We start from the raw sequence: 20,481 nt of genomic DNA, 5'->3' as shown, positions 1-20,481 counted from the left end.
CCCCCACTTATGGCACCTCCCCATGCCCACGCAGAAGATGCAACACCTGCCCCTTCACTTCCTCTCTCCTCACCGTCCAAGGGCCCAAACACTCCTTTCAAGTGAAGCAGCATTTCACTTGCATTTCCCCTAACTTAGTCTACTGCATTCGTTGCTCCCAATGCGGTCTCCTCTACATTGGAGAGACCAAACGCAAACTGGGCGACCGTTTTGCAGAACACCTGCGGTCTGTCCGCAAGAAAGACCCAAACCTCCCTGTCGCTTGCCATTTTAACACTCCACCCTGTTCTCTTGCCAACATGTCTGTCCTTGGCTTGCTGCATTGTTCCAGTGAAGCCCAACGCAAACTGGAGGAACAGCACCTCATCTTCTGACTAGGCACTTTACAGCCCTCTGGGCTGAATATTGAATTCAACAACTTTAGATCTTAAACTCCCCCTCCCCCCATCCCCACCCCGTTTCTTTTCCCCCCCCACCCGCTTTTTTTTCAATAATTTATATAGATTCTTCTTCCTCCACCTATTTCCATTATTTTTAAATCTAAAACTAAAACCTTTAGTCTTTCCACCCCACCCCCACTAGAGCTGTACTTTGAATATCCTGTTTTCCATTCTTAATTAGCACTTTTCTCAGACAAAGACCACCACCTTCAACACCTCTTTGACCCTTTTGTCTGTGACATCTTTTGATTATTATCTGCTCACACCACACCCTCAATGTGTCTCTTCCCCCACCCCACCCCCCACCCCCCTACCCCCCCACCCACCTTAAACCAATTTATATTTCTCCCTTGTTGAAACTATGCTGCAGTTCTGCCGAAGGGCCATGAAGGCTCGAAACGTTGACTGATTTCTTCTCCGCCGATGCTGCCAGACTTGCTGAGTTTTTCCAGGTAATTCTGTTTTTGTTTTGTAATCATGACAGCTACCTGGGAATCAAACACAGACCTGGAAGGTGAACTCCCTGCGGTCTCAGACCAGCTGCACATTCAATGAATTGAAGGCTTCTTGGTTGAGAAATCTGGCTGGTTCATCATTCAGTATCTTAATAGCTACGTGGGTACAATCAACAGATTTCTGCCCCGAGAAGAAACATATGCTGTGGATAAAGGGGAACCAGTGGATATGCTATATTTTGATTTTCAGAATGCATTTGATAAGGTGCCAGATCAAAGGTTATTGTGGAAAATAAAAGCTCATGGTGTAGAGGATAACATATTGGCATGGATAGAATATTGGCTAGCTAACAGGAAACAGAGGCATAATGGGTCTTTTTCTGGTTGGCAAGATGTAACATGTGGTGTGCCACAGGGATCAGTGCTGGGGACACAACTTTTTACAATTTATATAAATGAATAGTCATTTTGGTAGTACAGAACTTGCGTATTGCTGAAAAAAGGGACATGTCTAAGTTTTTCATCTTGCACTCATCAGGACACTTGCAAGAATACCAATATAAGGGGAAAACAACAGCTTATACTGTACTTGAAGAGAGTGCTGATTGGTTGGCAAGTGGTATTGCCATGGAGAGTGTACCACTGATGGTGACTGACGGTTAACTGCCAAACATTGTTTGAAATTAAAATGATGCAGCTTGACCCTGATTGGTCAAGACATTGCCCTGAGGAATGAGTCAGTGAATGGATGTCACTCATTTTGTTTAGCTGAAACAGATGCAGTGTATGTACGTGTTCTTTCTGTCTGAAAAAACAGGGCCCTGTGCATTAATACATGTGGCTTCCAGTACACACAAATACGCCACATTGTGAGCCCAACTGACAATCTTAAATTGGTTGTCAGCATAATTCCTAGCACATTGAGAATTAGTCAGCAAATGTTGTCCAATTGCGGAATCACATCAAATGTTGGACACTGTGTTTTGAGTTTTGCAAGCACGGGCTGGTTGGATATGGTCTGTACCCTGCCCGTTGTGAACAGTGGCTGACTCATGCTGTTTGATATGATCCACCGGTCTTTGGGACGTAAGGCCTGCATACCTCACATCACACTGGCACTGAAATTCATATACCACATTACTCGTTTGTGTGATAGGCAGAATGTCTTTTTAGCTTGACAGCAGCATCCTGTTAGTGGCGAATAGCACTCCTGTTGCTACTGCGTAGTAGCAGCATGAAACAGCTAGCTTCATCTATTGCTCAAATTTTTAGTTACCCTTCCAGAGGATTCTGAGGTAGACTGGGCACTTTTCAGGACTGAAAGTGATGGCCCTAGGCCCGTTCATGAGTTTGCGTGAGATACAGCACAAAATGATCTGATCAGGGTAGCCATTATCTTGCACGATGACTTTGACGTGCCTTACTTCAGCATCAAGCTTACATGGTGAGAAAATGGCTCGGGTCCTATTTACAAGGTTGCCGATAAGACCAATCTTATAGCATGTGGAAAATAAGAATCCCAGTGCATATATTGACCAGTGAAGGTAGGCTTGTGTTAGACTGTGGTAGAGAAACCCATGGCAGATTTCTCAACTAGTACATCAAGGCGAGGGAGTTCATCTGACTACTCCATTTCATCAGTGAATTTGAGCACAGGATGGAGCCCATTAAGACATGTAAGGAAATTGTTACATTCAGCTGCGGATTTAAATATAGCAAACATATCATCCACATATTGGAAATATGTGAGGGGTAGGAGGTTAGGTGTTATTCCATTGAAGACACGTTTCTCATAGAACCCAACAATGACGTTTACAAGAACTGTGCTTTGAGGGGAATCCCATGGCAACACCATCTATTCGGGCATACGTGGTTTCATTAAAAGTAAATTCAACTGTGTGAGTTGCCAAGTTCATAAGCTCAATGAATACTGATTCACGCAATGGTGGCGGGTCAAGATCGCCATGATATAGTGCTGCAGTGCAAATATCTATATTCCTTAAGTGAATAGGTGAATTGTTGAATAGGTTAGCAATGTCAAATGAGTACATGGTCACAGCATTGCTATCGACATGCAAGTCCTGTATGGCCTTCGCAAATGTGAAAGAGTCCTTCACCGTGTATGTGGAAAACTTAGTCAAAACTGGTCGCAACAATTCGCCCAACCATTTGGCCAGTTCATGCTGTGCAGAACCAGTCATAGATAAGATGGGACATAGAGGGATATCTCTCCATGCATACACGGACGTAGCGAACCGTGTGGATGAACCCTGTCATATATATCACGCGGCAGCTCATTGCTCTTACACAAATCCAGCAAGCGTTTTTTAGCTTACTTTCGAGCAGTCAAGTTGAGCGGCAGGTCCAAGGGTTACGAATTTGAACCTGTCATTAAGAATGGCGTGCATTTTGTTGATATAGTCATGCTTGTTAAGGGTGACTATCCCTGTCCCTTTGTCAGGTTTACTGCTGTGTATGTCTGGGTTGGTCTCAAGGTTCGCTGTAAGACATTTACATTGCATGTGAAAGCCCGACAGTCATTTGGAATTCCGCAATATGTGAGCGCTAGATCAGCTAGGCACGCTTTCAAGGATTCAGCATCTTCAGTGGATGATGGTTTGTGGTGGCATAGTTGGCAGTAGAGGAGTTCAAACTCAACTAACACCTCTTCCCGTTTTATTTGGGATGAAGGCACAACAAAATTGGAACCATGCGCAAGAACAAACTCCTTGCTTTCTGAGAGTACGTGGTCAGAGGGATTTGTTACATGTTTAGTGGCATCTTTAATTGTGTTGCCAAATCACCTCCACTGAAGTGAGTTTATGGTGCGGATATGTTTCAAATGGGCATTGTTTATGGTGCTGTTTTCTATTGAATTAATGTAGCAGCATAAACGGATTAAATCGAAAAATAAAAGAAACTTGTGCACTTCACACCAAGGGCACTGTGGGGAAGGGCATAAATTAGTAACCCTACTACCAATCTGTTCAATCTCATCTTGCATAAATGCTTGCTCAATCGTGGGACTCTGTCTCACTTTAGCATTATCGATACATTTGGAAATTAAAACTGGCACAACCTTGGGTTTAATACACACTTCAATAGATAGCTTACCTGTTCTACAGAACTATGTTGTGGATATCCCAAATTTGATCTTTGTTGTACTTCTGTCTCAGTTATATAAATAGTCATTTGGTTGTTCAGAACTTGAGTATTGCTGAAAAAAGAGACATGTCTAAGCTTTTCGTCTTGCACTCATCAGGATACTCACAAGAATACCAATATAAGGGGAAAACAATAACTTATACTGTATGTGAAGAGACTGCTGATTAATTAGCAAGTGGCATTGCCATGGAGAATGCACCACTAATGGTGATTGACAGTTAAATGCCAAGCATTGTTTGTAATTTAAATCAGGCAGCTTGACTCTGACTGGTCAAGGCATTGCCCTGAGGAATGAGTCAGCGAATGGCTGTCACTCATTTTGACCGGACAACATTTGCTAAATAATCCTCAATGTGCTAAGAATTACACAGACAACCAATTTAAGATGGTCAGTCAGGCTCATAGTGAGGCATATTTGTGTGTACTGGAAGCTACATATATTAATATAGAGGGCCCTGTTCATTGCAGACAGAAAGAACATGTACATACACTGCACCTGTTTCAGCTAAACAAAATGAGTGATAGACTTTTTGGGTGGAATGGTCTCTTTCTGTGCTGTATATGCGATGTAATCCAATGTATCTCATTTATAATAATATTCTGCTTCAGTTAACATACTGTGGTGTCCTTGTGCCTTACTGAACATGCTGTGATGGCAGTGTGCTCCAGTAAATATAGTATGATACTAGTTTGTCTCATTTAACATACTATGATACCAGTTTGCCTCAGTTAACATAATTATATCATTTTGCCTCATTTAACAAACTGTGTGCAGAAATGTGCCTCTATTAACTATGTGATACCAGGATCCTTCTCATGGAGCATGCCGTGATACGAGTGATACTAGTTCTTTTCATCTGTGGGACGTGCATGTATCTGGCAAGGCCAGCATTTATTATCCAAATCTAATTTTCCTTGAGAAGCTAGTGGTGAGTCACTTTCTTGAACTGCTACCATTCATGTGGTATAGGTACACCCACGGCGCTGTTAGGGGTGGAATTCCAGGATTTTGACCCAGCAACAGCGCAGGCAGGGCCGTATATTTCCAAGTCAGGATGGCCTGTGACTTGGAGGGAAACTTGCAAGTAGTGGTATTGCCATGTGTTTGCTGCCCTTATTCTTCTAGGTGGTAGCGGTCACAGATTTGGAAGGTTTTGTTGAAGATCCCTTGGCAAGTTGCTGTAGTGCGCCTTGTAGATGGTACAGCAGTGCATCTTGTGGATGGTACACACTGCTGCGACTGTACACCAGTGATGGAGGAAGTAAATGTTTAATGTGGTGGATGGGGTGCAGATCAAATGAGAATATTTGTCATGTATAGTGTTGAGCCTCTTGAGTGTTGTTTGAGCTGTAGTCATTCAGGCAAGAGGAGACTATTCCATCATGTTCCTGACTTGTGTTTTGTCAATGGTTGAAAGGATTTGGAAAATTATTTGTTGTTGTATTCCCACCATCAGGCCTGCTCTTGTAGCCACAGTATTTATATGGCTACAAGTTAAGTTTCTCATCAACAGTAACCTTCAAGATGTTGATAGTGGGGGATTCAACAAAGGTATTGCCATTGAATGTCAAGGGGAGATAGTTAGATTTCCTCTTATAACATAGTAATATCAATGTCTCTCATTAACATTGTGGCACCATTGTGGCTCATTAACATTGTCATATCAATGTACTTCATTTAACATATTGTGGTACCAATGTGCCTTCTTTAGCATGCTGTGTTTGCAGTGTTCCTCATTTGATATGCTGCAGTACCAATGTCCCTGATATGCTGTAGGGCCAGCTCTCCTCATTTTACACAGTATTTGCCTCATTTAGCACAGTGGTTTTTCAATCAAGGCCTGAATTTTAGATTTTACCCTCACCCACCCAATTCTTTGAAGCTCAGCACCATGTTTGCTAATTTGGCAAATCTGGTCTAGTGTTCCTTCCTCCTCTTGCTGAAATATGATTTACACCCTCTCGTTCTCTACTCATCTCTTGAGGTCATCCACCCTTACTAATTATAATTACATAGTCACTGATGGTCATCTAGTACGTCAGCTGAGCTTGGTCCGCTTCTCATCCCAGTCCATTGCAGTTAGTCATGGACACCCTGGCTGATTATTTTGCCCTCCCTAGCAGGAAGTATTGAGACCAAATGGAGTTGCTGCAATCTTTCTCCAGCCTGCAATCAGTAAGCTAAGCACAGATCAGAAACTGAAATAAGGGCCTTTGTGGTTCATTCATCTGTGCATTGTGTTTACTGCTGAGGCCCTTGACATGTCAGATAAATGCTTTTTTGATGAGAGTGTCATATTCCCAAATGTTAATCTATCAAAAGGTGATTGCTGGACACATTGATGGGACAGTCAATTACACCTAAGTGTTTTCCAACATTGTGCCTGCTTTTATATTGCTCTGTCAGAATGCGGGCATGAATGGTGAGGCAGATCGAAGTTCTCCTTATATTTTTAACAACTTGTGTAGATGCTGCAATACAAGGTAGCATTAGATTGGAAACTTAAGCCTTTTAAAAAGAATTGTTAGTCTCATCAAGCATCATAGCCTGAAAGGTGAAGAGATCAGTTTTATGATTGAACAAGTAATTTTTGCTATTTCTGTGTGAATTATTGCCATTACAATAAGAACATTTGTGACTGACATTTTCATTTGTATTTTACTTAGACTTGCTTCATTAGAGAGGTAGAAACAGTCATTTATGGGATTATCAATGAGGTTTCCACCTTTCGCCTGCTGCATAGACTTTTTCCACACAGGGGACCAAAGACAGCGAGGAAAATGAAAGATGGGAAGAGATTCACTGACATAAACTGAGCAGCGTGCACGTGCATCTGTCTCCACATTTAAATGTTCCCTTAATTTTTGCAATACTGGAAATGGAGCATCCTGACGGAATGTAGTATCTGAATACTAATAAACTAAGAGGTGGTGAACTTGACTTCACATCTTACCACATTCCTCTTCAGTAACATGATTTTGTGGTAGATCATATAGGCAATGAAGCCTCTATGCTGTTGCTGAACAGATGTACATTTGTGAGAATAACAACCATAACCTGGTTTTCCAACATGTACCATTATAGTCACGCTGACTCAGAGGTAGTTGGTTTTGAATGTACCAGCATGCAGCTTCGTTGGGTTTGCATTGCTGAAGAGGTAGGGAAAATGTTTTTCAGTCTGTGTGTTTTACGGGATATGGATCATAGAGCTGTATAACACCTGTAAAATGGAAAAACTTTTAAGGGTAAAATTTCTAATGTGCTTCAGAATGCTTCTCAATTTCTTACACTGTGAACCCTGGGATTGTTTTTGAGGAAGACAGACAGAGTGAGAAAGGGAGAGAGAGAGACAAACAGACAGAGTGGGAATCAGAGAGAGAGACAGAGTGGGAATCAGAGAGACAGATAGACAGAGCGGGAAAGGAGAGAAAGAGACAGACAGAGTGGGAAAGGAGAGACAGACAATGCACTGATAACTTACAACAGGGGTGGGGAACCTTTATCCTATCAAGGGCAATTCACACAGACAAAATCAGTCGTGGGGCCACACACATAAAAAACAACTTTTTTTTAGAGAGAATACAGAAATGTTCAACTCACCCACTGCTTTAATGTGATGGCTGAGTTTGCTTTTCCTTAATGAGCCTTGTTATGTCTGCTAGCAGTGATGATGTTGCTATTCGCAACTAGCTATTCTCTCCCACTGTCTCTCTCTCACCTTTCCCACTTTGTCTGTGTCTGCCTGTCTGTCTGTCTCTCTCCTTTCCCACTCTGTATGTCTCTCACTCTCTCCTTTCCCAATCTGTCTGTCTGTCTCTTTCTCTCCCTCTCCTTTCCCACTCTGTCTTACCCCCAAACCAGCCCAGAGCAGTGACTCACCAACCCAAGGCTTTGGTCAACTTCCAGTTTGAGGCTGTACCTGGGCCTGGAGCCTGGGCCTCTTCCTCAGTGTGCAGGGGCTGAGCCCCTGTCCTGGGACACTAATGGAGCTGGGTGGGGGAGGATGGGTGATCCACCGATGGAACTGGGTGTCCTGCTCCCTTTCTACCTCACCTCAGGTTACTCACAATTCACCACCTGTTCAGCAGCTGCAGCTTCCCATCCCTGCCCTGCGCTCCTGCTCCTGGATCTTGGGCATTGCTGACTCCCCATAGCCTGGGCCTCTGGTGACTGTGGCCGAGACTCAGGCATCAGAACATGACGGCGGCTGGCCCAGAGTGCATCATGTGGTGGGGGTAGGGGTTGGGGGGGGATGGATTTTGAAATTCCACCATGGGCCGGAGGAAAATGTGCAATGGGCCAGATACAGCTCCCAGGCCAGGGGTTCCCAACCCCTGACTTACAAGGTTGCATCTGGTCAACCCAGATCTGATTTGGTGCATCTCTCTTAATCGGAGAATAAAAGAATTGTGGCCCAGAAGGAAGCCATTTGGCTGATTGTGTCTGCACCAGCTCTCCGAATAAGCAATTCACTTAGTTGAACCTCTCTCCATCACGCTCTCAGGCAGTGCATTTCAGACCTTAATTACTCGGTGCGTGAAAAAGCTTTTCCTTGTGTTGCTTTTGCTTCTTTTACTAATTACTTTAAATCTGTGCTCTCTCATTTTCAATCCTTTCATGAGTGAGAACAGTTTTTCCCCATCTAATCTGTCCAGGCCCCTCAAGATTTTAAATATCTCTATCAAATCTCCTCTCGGCCTTCTATTCTCCAAGGAGAACAATCCTAACTTCTCCAATCTATCTTCATAACTGAAGTTCCTCATCCCTGGAACCATTCTCATGAATCTTTTCTGCATTCTCTCTAATGCCTTCATATCCTTCTTAAAGTGTGGCACACAGAACTGGACACAATTCTCCAGCTATCACTAAACTAGTGTCTTAACAAGTTCAAAATAACCTCCTTGCTCTTGTACCCCATGTCTGTATTAATAAACCTAAGATACTGTATGCTTTATTAGCTGCTCTTTCAACCTGTCCTGCCACCTTTAATGACATGACACCCAGGTCCCTCTGCTCCTGCACCCCCTTTAGAGCTGCACCCTTTATTTTACATTGTCTCCCCTTGTCCTTCCTACCAAAATGAATCACTTCACAGTTCTCCACACTGAATTTCATCTGCCACCTGTCTGCCCATTCCACCAATTTGGCTATGTCCATTATCCTCCACAAAATTCACAATGCTTCCAAGTTTCATATCATCCACAAACTTTGAAATTGTACCCTAAACACCAAGCAGTAGGTCATTAATATATATCAGGAAAAGCATGGGTCCTAACACTGAGCCCTGGGGAATTCCACTACAAACCTTTCTCGAGTCTGAAAAACATCAATTAACCAATGCTCTCCGTTGCCTGTCATTCAGCCAATTTTGCATCCATGTTGCTACTGTTCTTTTTATTCCATGAGCTATAACTTTGCTTAAATATTTGTTGTGTAGCACTGTATTGAATGCCTTTTGGAAGTCCATGTTTACCAGACCAACTGCATTGCCCTCATGAAATCTCTCCTTTACTTCTTCAAAAAACTCCAACAAGTTAGTTAAACATGTTTTTCCCTTAATAAATCCATGCTGGCTTTCTTTAATTAACCCACATTTGTCCCTCTGAGTATTAATTTTGTCCTGAATTATTGTTTCTAGAAGTTCAACCACCACCACCACCAAAGTTAAACTGGCCTGCTGTTGCTGTACTCACCTTTGCATCCTTTATTCAACAAGGGTGTAATGTTTGAAATTCTCTCGTCCTCTGGTACCCCAACCACTTTGCCTCACCACCTCCACCCCAGCGCCCCACAGTGAGTCTCAGAAAGACTGGAAAATCATGATCCGTGTCTTTGCAATTACCATTCCCGCTTCCCTCAGTATCCCCAGATGCCTTTCATCCAGTCGTGGTGCCTTATCCACTTTAAGTACAGACCCGCCTCTCCTGGATGCATAAATCCCCTTTTTGGTCCCTAATTGGTGCCACCCCTCCTTTTACCATTCTTTCACAATTTATATGCCTATAGAGGACTTTGAGATTCCCCTTTTATGTTAGCTGCCAGTTTCTTTTCATAACCACCCCCACCTTTCCTCTCTTATTTGCTTTTTCACCTCCCCTCTGAATCTTCTGTATTCTCCTGGTTCTCAATCTCCTGGTTCTCAATTGTATTTTCTACCTGACTCCTGTCATTCTTTATCTTAATTTCTATCTCCTTTGTCATCTAGGGAGCTCTGGATTTGTTTGCCCTACCTTTCCCTTTCGAGGGAATAAAACTTGACTGGACCCAAAATACCTCTTCTTTGAAGGTAGCCCATTGTTCAGCTACCATTTTTCCTGTCAACCTTTCACTCCAATTTATTTGGCACAGATCCATTCTTATCCCTTTGAAACAAGAACAGGTTTCCAGCATCCGCAGTATTTTGCTTTTATCTTATCCCATTGATGTTGGCTTTCCCTAGTTAATTATCACTGTCACCTAAATGTTCTCCCACTGACACTTGATCCACCAGGCCCACCTCATTCCCAAGAACCAGGTGTCCTTTCTCATTGACTGGAAACATACTGCTGTAGAAAATTCTCCTGAACAAATTAGGAACTCTTGCCCTTCTCTGCCCTTTACGCGACCATTATCCAAGTGTATATTCAGATAATTAAGGTCCTCCATTATAATCACTCTATATTTTTTGCACTTCTCTGTAATTTCCTTGCAAATTTGTTCCTTTACTTCCTCCCCTCTATTTGTTGGCCATGTAATTGCACCTTTTTGTTTCTTAGCTCCAGACAAATAGATTCTTTCCTTGGTGCCTCTGGGACATCCTCTCTCCCCAGCATTGTAATGTTCTCCCTAATCAATATCCCCACCCCTCCCCCTTTTCTTCCTTTCCAATCTTTCCTGAACACCTTGTATCCAGGTATACTTAACATCCGTCTTGCCCTTCTTTGAGTCAGGTCTTATAGCAAGCGTATTTCCACGTAGCAATCTGCACTTGTAACTCACCAATCTTATTTACCTGTGTGCATGCACATACAAGCACAGTAACCATGAATTAGACTGTATTACTTTCTTCCTTACTCTGATCCCACGTAATAACTTACTATTGTTTATTCTGGTGCTACGTATCTTTCCATTGTTCTGTGCAGCTTGATATTTCTCTCTGGGCTATTATCTCTTGGGTTTCCACACCCTTGGCAAATTAAATTAAACACTCCCCAATAGCACTCGCAAAATGCCCGCAAGGAACTCAGTCTTGGCTTTATTTCGGTGCCATCCGTCAGTGAGTAAACACATTTAAAAGTAATAACAAGAAAGTGCATTTGAGTATATTTGTGTAATGTGCGCTGTTACGTGACTAGCATGGAATTTCAGTGCGGACACATTTAATGCACAGGTAAGTGTTGTCAAGTGAAAATGTAGGGAATACTCAATAGGAGGGAGAGAAAAAACAAAGTTAACCTTTCAGATTGATGAGTATTTATAAGTCTTGTTATAAACTGACATCAGATATTTGAATACAACTGAGTTTAGCTGCCGTTATCTAAAATGAATTTCCTTTATGTTCCAATCTATCAAACTAATGTACTATGTACTGCTGTTCAACAGCACTTCTCAATCGCTACTCACATATCCACATCTGTATCCTTCGTTTTTATTCATATACTTATGGATGATATCGTCATTTTGCATTTATTTTCCCTTTAAAAAGACAAATTAACCCACCCTAAAATATCCTATTTTGTATTGAATTTCCGAGCTCTAGTCCACTGGAGATTCAACAAGACGGGCATGTATGTATTATAAAGTGACTTGGGCAATTTCCCAGTGAATTGCTTTATACTTATCCTGCCAGTCGTGTGTGCCATCCGCGGGTTAACTGGACATTCTCCTTGTGTGGCAACGCACGGCACACGAGCCCAAGATAAGTGTTGAAAAGGCATGTGAGTGTGGGACAGAAAAGAGCCATGAGGAGAAGGGGTTGAAGCAGCGCATGTGCTACCCCGCCCTCCCATTCAGATACCAGTGCGGCTCAAATATCAGCACGCTTCGTGTTTTAGGAGCCTTCGGCTGCTTTTTACGGATTGCAGAGCTTGTTTATCATAAACATCAGTGGTGCCTATGGGACTAGAGATCACCCTGTAATCCTTGACATCATTCTTTGAACCATGCAAACTGCTACAGCTGCTTTTAGCACACACCGAGAGCTTTCGACACTGACGTGTGCTCTTTCTGAAAAATGTTAGACCATCCTTTACTGTACTAAATAAAGCTTGAAGATATACTTTCGAGCCCGACTGAGGAGTTTAAGGCATGGAGTCACCCACTAAGGAAATCGAAGAGTTTGAGAGTAACTCTCTCAAATACCTGCAACCGGAACAAATAGAGAAAATATGGCTGCGGCTGAGGGGACTGTAAGTACAGTTTGACTTTTTTTAACATTATGTTCGATCTTTTATTTCCCAAATTTAAAGTTCCATCAGCAACAAAATACAGAATATAGTTTACATGCAACTTCTTTATAGTTTGAAGCTGTCTCTGCTTTTAACTAATTTCGAAATATTTGTGTTATGTGCTTTATGATCAGTACATCATTACTGTACTGGTTGGGCATACTATTCGAAAGAAGCCACCTGTTTCCTGCATTTCTGGTTTGATACTGGCACTGCTGTGACAGAAGCGATCGGAAGCACGGTGCTGATTGTTAGTATTCATCAAGGGATAGACATTCACCCCCTGGTCTTTTACTGACAGCTACAGGACACAACATCAGAGAGGACAAAAACAAATCTTATAAAGAAATCACTTCTGCACCGTTACATTGATACAATAGAGACACGGTGATATCCTTGTATGCCACTTAACCTGTACACTAGCGAGGGATTCAATCAGAAGTTAGGTTTCAGTTTTACTTGAAGTATCCCTCTTGCAAAACCTGATTTAGATTTCCTTCTGCTGATCCAGTTTGTACGAGTCAAAGCTTTGATTTTGATCCCGAGCCTTTCGGTTTCAGCAGCTGTGAAAGTCAGCCCTTGAATACTCAAATCTTCGCCGCTGATTCAATTCAGCTTCAAATTATTCCAATCGGAGGATAATATAAAATACTTTGAAGATGGGTGTCGAAAATAGGATTTTGATCTGAGTGAGTGCCAGTTTGGCAGTGATCAATAAACGTTTTAGTCACTCGGTGAGAAAAATTGTAGAGGCGCACTCTGACTACATCATGAGAGGGAGTTAAGCTCTGTTTATTAACCGATAGTAAATAAGGACCACAGCGAGGCAATATTTCAACTTTAGCATTACTGAGGCAGAACTGAAAATATATTAGACGGTCCCTGGAATTTAAGGCTCGATGTAAATTTGTTCTGAGACTTTCTCTATAAAATACAGACTCGATTGACGTTGTTGCAGCCCATGTATTCCCCATCAATGTTTAATCCTGGTTCTGAGTGATGATTCTGCAGAGGCACTGCGACGTATCGCTAATCACAAGCGTCCAACTGAATTGGACAGCTGCCAACTAGTTTAACACAATTTGAGGGACTGTTTATGTCATACTGATTGATAAATTAAACACACTGCTTCAGTTGAATTTGTTAATTGGTTTACTGCTAATACATTCATTAATGTAACAAAAGCTCATATTTACCTGCGTGGACTTTATCCCCAAAAGTTTTTCTCACCAAATACATACGGAGAAAAGAGGCCCCTCGGGTGAATTGTGCAAGATTCTGGGTATGAACCTACATTCGATGGCCGGGCAGATCAGAGGTCAACGTGTACAGATTACATGATCTCGTTTTATTTTTCATGTGATTACTTTTAAATCTTTTGAAAATCATAAACTACAACTTGACACGGTGACCCCATATTTGTTATACAGCATCTGATCCTTGCTTAAGCCAATCGAGGCTCTGTACCTGGAGCCTTGCCCAGTTCTTTATTTGTTGCTGGTAGTCCTCATAAAAGCTTAATGAAATGCTGGCCAGGATAATGAGCATAATTTAACTGCTTCACTGGGATGTCAGAGTTTCCTTGTTGAAACAAAATATCATATTTTATGGAACATTAAATATTGGAACATTTCCACGAGACACTAGGAATGAAACAGTAAGCAGGGATTCTGCGATCTGTATTCGAAAGAGAAAATACAGTTTAAGGTTGCAGATATGTCCTTTTCCCAGAACAGTTTCAGTGCAGAATCAGGTTTCCATTGGAAACTGTTAACATTTTCAGTAACCTGGACCCCCAAAATCAGTCAGATGACACAATTTTCCTTTGTCTGTACGATGTAGAATTTAATAAGTGTATTACTAAACATTCCACTATCCTGATTCATGTTGCTTTATCTCTTTTTCCCATAGGAGAAAATACAGGAAAACCTCCCAGAGGTAAGAGTGATTGAGCAGATCTCTAGCTCTGCCTTTCATTAATATACTTCTTGGTGTAGACTATAAATCTCCCAGAGTGGTAATTTTTTTTTACAGAATCAAAGTCAGCCATTGCAAGCAAGGTATTTTCGATGGATAATTGATAATTTAATCAAAATTAAGAGAGGATGGAATCTCTGGTCTGGATGGATTGTATCCATATATATTAAAATAGGCTCAGGGAGAGATAGCAGAGTCACTATTATATCTTAAAAAACATCATTAGAAAAGGGAATAGTGCCCCATGACTACTGACAGCTGGTGGTATTCCTATATTTCAAAAGGAGATGAAACATGCCCAGGGGTCTATTGTCCAGTTAGTTTAACATCATTGGGAGGGAAGATAATGAAATCTTGAATCAAAGTTGTAATAGATAGAAAAAGCACAGATTTCAAATTTCATGTTTCATCAGCCTTATTGAATTCTGAAGTAACCAAAAGAGTAAGTAATTGTAAAAGCAAATTACTGTGGATGCTGGAAATCTGAAACAAGAACAGAAAAAGCAGGAAAAACTCCACAGGTCTAACAGCATCTGTGAAGAAAAATAATTGTAAATAATTGTAATGCAGTAGATGTAATATATTTGGACTTTCAGATGACTCATGACTGAGGGCAGAACATGTGAAGTGAGGGGGCAAGTAGCAGATTGGTTGTCAAGCTGGCCACAAAACAGAACCCAGAAACAAAGAGTAGCCATTAAAGCTATTTACTCAGACTGTCAGAAGATAGGTAATGGTGTTCTACAGGGATTGGTGCTGCATTACTGTTGTTCACATTCATGTAAACGATTTGGACTTGAATCAGAAACACAATTAAAAAATTTACAGATTACATTAAATTGGGAGGTATAATTAATACTGAGGATGACAGCGCCAAAATACAAGAAGACATTAATAATTTTCCAGAATGGAGATGTGAAGGGCAAATGAATTTCAATGTATTTAAGTGTGAGGTGATGGATTTTGGCAGGAGGAATTTTTCACGCCAATAGAGAAAATAAAAGTCAAAATGGAGTAGAGGAGTAAAGGGATAAAAGGGTGGAGATTCGTAAATCATTGTGAACAGGATCATGGGTTAACAAGACCAGAAAAATGCAAAAAAAAAAACTGAGGTTCATTCCTAGAGGAAGAGAATCAAAGTTAGTGAGGTTTCATGGGATCTGAGTGTTGCTGGCAAAACCAGCATTTGTTACCCATCCTGAATTTCCCTTGAGATGGTGGTGCTGAGCTGCAGCTTTGAAATGCTGCCCTCCATGTGCTATAGATATACCCACAGTGCTGTTGGGAAGGGAGTTCCAGGATTTTGACCCAGCAGCAATGAAGAGAAGGCGATGTAGTTCCAAGTCAGACTGATCTGTGGCTTGGAGGCGAACTTTCAGGTGGAGGTGTTTCCGTGAATCTGCTGCCCTTGTTCTTCTAGGTGCTAGAGGTTTGGAATGTGCTGCTGAGGAGGCTTGGTGAGCTGCTGCTGTGCACCTTGCATACGTTACACATTGCTGTCACTGTTTGCTAGTGGTAGAGGGTGTGAATGAGTGAATGTTTTAAGTTGGTGAATGGGGTACTGATCAAGCGGGCTGCTTTGTCCTGGATGGCGTTGAGCTTCGTGAATACTCATCCAGGCAAGTGGGCAAGATTCCATCACATTCCTGACTTGTGCCTTGTAGATGTTGGACAGGCTTTGCGGAGTTGGGAGGCGAGTTAGTCACCACAGAATTCCCAGCGTCTGACCTGCTCTTATAGCCACAGTATTTATATGGCAGGTCTATTTACGTTTCTGGTCAATGGTAACCCCCGTGGATGTTGATGGTGGGGCATTCAGCAATGGTAATTTGAATCTCAAGAGGAGATTGTTAGATTCTCTCTTGTTGGAGATGGTCATTGCCTGGCAGTTGTCTGGCATGAATGTCACTTGCTATCGATAGATAGCCTGTACCAGAATTGAGAGGATATCTTTATCAAGAAAGGCTGAGCAAGCTGGAACTCTTTAATTGGGAAAAGATACCTAATAGAAGCCTTCAAAATTATGAAGGGGCTGATAGTGTAGGTCTTAAAAATTATGTTTCCACTTGAGGAAATCCAAAACCAGGGCTCATAAATAGAAGATAGCTACTGATACAACTTTTCCTGGGTAAAGAAGTTTCTCCTGGATCCTCAGCTGGATGTAATATGGAACTTGCTACCATATGGAGTAGGTGAGGCGAAGCTAGATAAAGACATGAAAGAAAAAGAAATAAAATGATACACTGATGAGATTTGGATGAAGTAGAGTGGGAGGAAGCTCTTGTGGAGCATAAACACTGGCATCAACAATTTGAGATGAATGAACTGTTTCTGTGCTGTGAATTACTTGCAAACAGGTCTCGCTGATGTCATCCGGTCTTATCTTTCGTCACTGAGTAAACTAATTAAACATTGATTGCTACCTTCCGGTTGCCAAACATTATTTTTCCTCGTTAGATTAACACATCAGTTAATATCTGACGATCTTACCACAGGCATGGTGTATATATAAGGACATGTATATATGACAACTGAATTGATTGTGACAGAGGTAAACTTATTCTGTCTGCAGCCTTTGATACAGTTGGCCATGAAATTCTACTCCAATGCCTCCACCATCGCCTGGCTAGGCGGATTGTACTTGCCTGGTTTCATCATATCCGTCTTATTGTCACCAGAGAATCACCTGCAATGACTTCTCTTTTCACCCCAACACCATTACATTCGACGATGCCATCTAAAGTAATGGCATCAGTTTCCATAAATATATTGATGATACCCAGCTCTACCTTTTCTCCATCATGTTTCTTGAGCCTTGATCCCTGCTCCCACTCTAATTTGCTTGACTGCTTATCCAACTTACAGTCTTACAGTATGGGATAGGCAGAAATTTCATCCAATTAAGAATTTCCCAATTAAGAATTGGGAAAACAGGAGCCATTATTTTTGGCCCCTGTCACAATTCTGTTTCCTGGATATCAAATCCATTCTCCCCCTAGCTGAGACTGAATCACATTATTTGTAACCTTGGTGTCATATTTGACCCTGTGATGAGTATCCTAACACAATCATTAAAACCGCCTAACCTCCGTAACACTCAATTTCAACCTTGCCTCAGCTTATCTGCTGCTGAAGCCTTGTTTTGATTATTCCAACATACCTTTGTTGGTCTCCTTGTTTCACTCTATGAAAAACTGAGGATATACAACACTCATCTGCATGTCCTGACTCACACTGAGCCCAGCTCATCATTCTACCCTGTGCTTGCTGAGCTGAACTCAGTTCTGGTCCAGCAATACCGCAACTTTAAAATGCTCATCCTTGTTTTTGTATTGCTTTATGGCCTCACCCCTACCTAACTCTGTGTAGGCTCCTTCAGGCCTACAACCTCCCCTAGATCTTTGCGCTCCACAAAATCTGACCCATTGAACATTCCTGGTTTTAATGATCTCCCCATTGACTGCTGTGTCTTCAGCTGCCTAGATCCAAATTTCTAGAATTGCCTTGCTATATCACTCCATGCCTCTCATTCTCCTTCCTCCTTTATGTCACACCTTAAAACATGCCTCTTTGATCAAGGTTTTGGTCATTTGATCTAATATCTGCATGTATGGCTTAGTATCCACTTTTGTTCTGTGATGCTCCTGTGAAGTTCCTTGGAATGTTTATTTTGTTAAAGGTGCCATATAAATATAAGTTGTTATTGTTGTAATCCTATGTGAGCTCGGAGTTCCTCCATGCTCAGAGTAATGTTTTTGAATTCTTGTATCCATGCTGCAATCATTTTCATATCACATTTTCAGTACCTCCAGTTACTGAAAAATTGACTTATCTCCAATAAATATAATCATAAATCTGTGAAATCTGTGAAAACATGCTGTTTTAATTTGTCAATGTGAACATTCTCTGCATTTGGTAAACAAACATCATTAATATTATCCATCTGTAACTACCATAGTCCGCAACGGACCGAGGATATTTCTCTCTGTTTCAAAGACAAGTGACAATAGCTTGGGGGGAACACCACTCCACATCAAGCCTGGCTGACCAGTAATCTATCCTGCTCTGACTACCTGCCAATGGGCATGTAGGAAGGATTAGCAGGTTTATTATCAACCTATTTGGCCACATCATGACAGCTCCTTCCATGGTCAACAAGTCCTGGAGTGGTACTTGAACCTAGAGCTTCTGGCTTGGGGCATGGGCATTGAGCCACAAGACCACCACCATTAATATTGTATGAGGTAAAACAAGCTTCCACTTCTGAAATATTCTCCATCCCATCTGCGATGAATGGGTTTATTTCCCCACTAGAGTACAGTTCCATAAGCACTTATACCTCAGCCAGTGCCATTAGTGCACTTGTGGTGTATGCCTCTACTCCTCTACCGATGTCCCCACAAATGCACCATTAGCAATGGTCACTGCTTTGTTACCTCTCCCCCAACACTGGGAGCACTGCGTTCAATTGTTGCTATCGGTTGTTGCTACCCAGGTTAAGATCTGTTAACTGAATACTCATTTGGGACTAAGCCTGTGACCTTCTTGGTCTGTACAATGCATGCACTCACAGGGTAAATTTGCGAAATTGTTAGAGAAACTATTTCTGAAATTCTTCACCTAATAGGGCTATGGAATATGTCTGTTAAACTGCTGCTGATTTGCATTATATTAAAATGCTGCACCTGAATCTTTCTTCTTAAAGTACTATACAAAATATTCCTTTGTAATCTATTCTAGTGTACAGTATACAATGAAATACACAGTCAACTTTGATAGCTGGAAAATCAGAAGTACAGTTTATTGGACATGCTGCTCTTCACATCTGATTCTCTGATCTGTGCTCCTGCAGAACAAAACTCCATGTTGAGAGTGTATTCTTGCAAAAGCTATTCTGATGTCCATTAGGAGAATAACACACTGTACTTTGTAATTACATTACATTAAATAAGTTTACTAAACTGTTTTCAGTGCAAATGGTGGTGAACAATTAAATGACTGATAGCATGAAAATTGATGGACAGGATGTCCTGAAAAAGCTGTCTGTGCTTAAAGCGGATAAATTGCCTAGTCCGGATGGCTTGCATCCCAGGTTGTGAAGCAAAGGACCTTCCTTATGGTGGAAGGGCTTGCCATAATCTTCTAAATCTATCCCTAGATACTGGGAAGTTGCCAGGTGACTTGACAGCCACCCTTGTTTGAGAAATTTATAAGGACATTCCTAGTGACTACAGGTCAGTTAGTGTAACACCAGCGCTGGGCAAGGCTTTAGAAACAATAATTGTGGGGGAAAAGTCAATGGGCTTTTGGAGAGGTTTGAGTGAATTAAGTGGAGCCAGCATGGATTTGTAAAAGGCAAGCCATGTTGACTAATCTGATTTTTTTTTTGATGATTTAACAGAGAAAGGATGATGAGGGGAATGCAGTGGATGTTGACAATATAAAGTTTTAGAAAGCATTTGAAATGGCTGGTTAACGAAATTAAGGCTCCTCAGGAGGGTCACTGTCAACATTGTTAATAAAATTGGCTTAAGGACAGAAAACGTTGAATAAATGGTTGTTTTTTAGACTGGAGATTAGTAGACAGTGGTATTCAGTTGCTAGGACTGTTTTTTGCTACATATAAATAAATGACTTGGACATTGGAATACAGACTAAAATTTCAAAATTTGACAATGATGCAAACTTGAAGATGTGGCAAACAGTGAGGATGGTACCAATCGACTGCAATGTGACATCAATAGGCTAGCTAAATGGGCAGACAAATCCCATATGAAATTTAATTCAGGGAAGTGTGAAATGATGCATTTTGGCAGAAGTGACAGGGAGAGGCAATATAGATTTAATGGAACAGTTCAAAAGAATGTGCAGGAACAGAGGGACCTGGGAATTTATGTGCTATGATCTTTGAAGGTGGCAGGGCATATTGAGAGAGTAGCTAGCAAAGCATATGGGATCTTGGGTTTTAGAAACAGAGGTATTGTTATAATAGCAAGGAAGTTATGCTGAATTGTTCC

At 41.5% G+C, this 20,481-nt stretch overlaps 1 long non-coding RNA gene across 1 annotated transcript; it reads left to right on the top strand.

The window, feature by feature from the left end:
* The first annotated feature begins 12,064 nt into the window (after positions 1-12,064).
* LOC144673702 (uncharacterized) lies at positions 12,065-19,479 on the top strand. The gene is made up of 3 exons (XR_013574404.1): positions 12,065-12,448; positions 14,399-14,425; positions 19,205-19,479. It is a non-coding gene; the product is annotated as an uncharacterized LOC144673702 (long non-coding RNA).
* Positions 19,480-20,481: the final 1,002 nt, after the last annotated feature.

The sequence above is a fragment of the Cetorhinus maximus genome, unplaced genomic scaffold, assembly GCF_964194155.1.
Source record: "Cetorhinus maximus unplaced genomic scaffold, sCetMax3.hap1.1 HAP1_SCAFFOLD_433, whole genome shotgun sequence".
NCBI lineage: Eukaryota > Metazoa > Chordata > Chondrichthyes > Lamniformes > Cetorhinidae > Cetorhinus > Cetorhinus maximus.
Note: the sequence above shows the minus strand (reverse complement) of the source record. Positions and strands in the feature narration are given on the sequence as shown.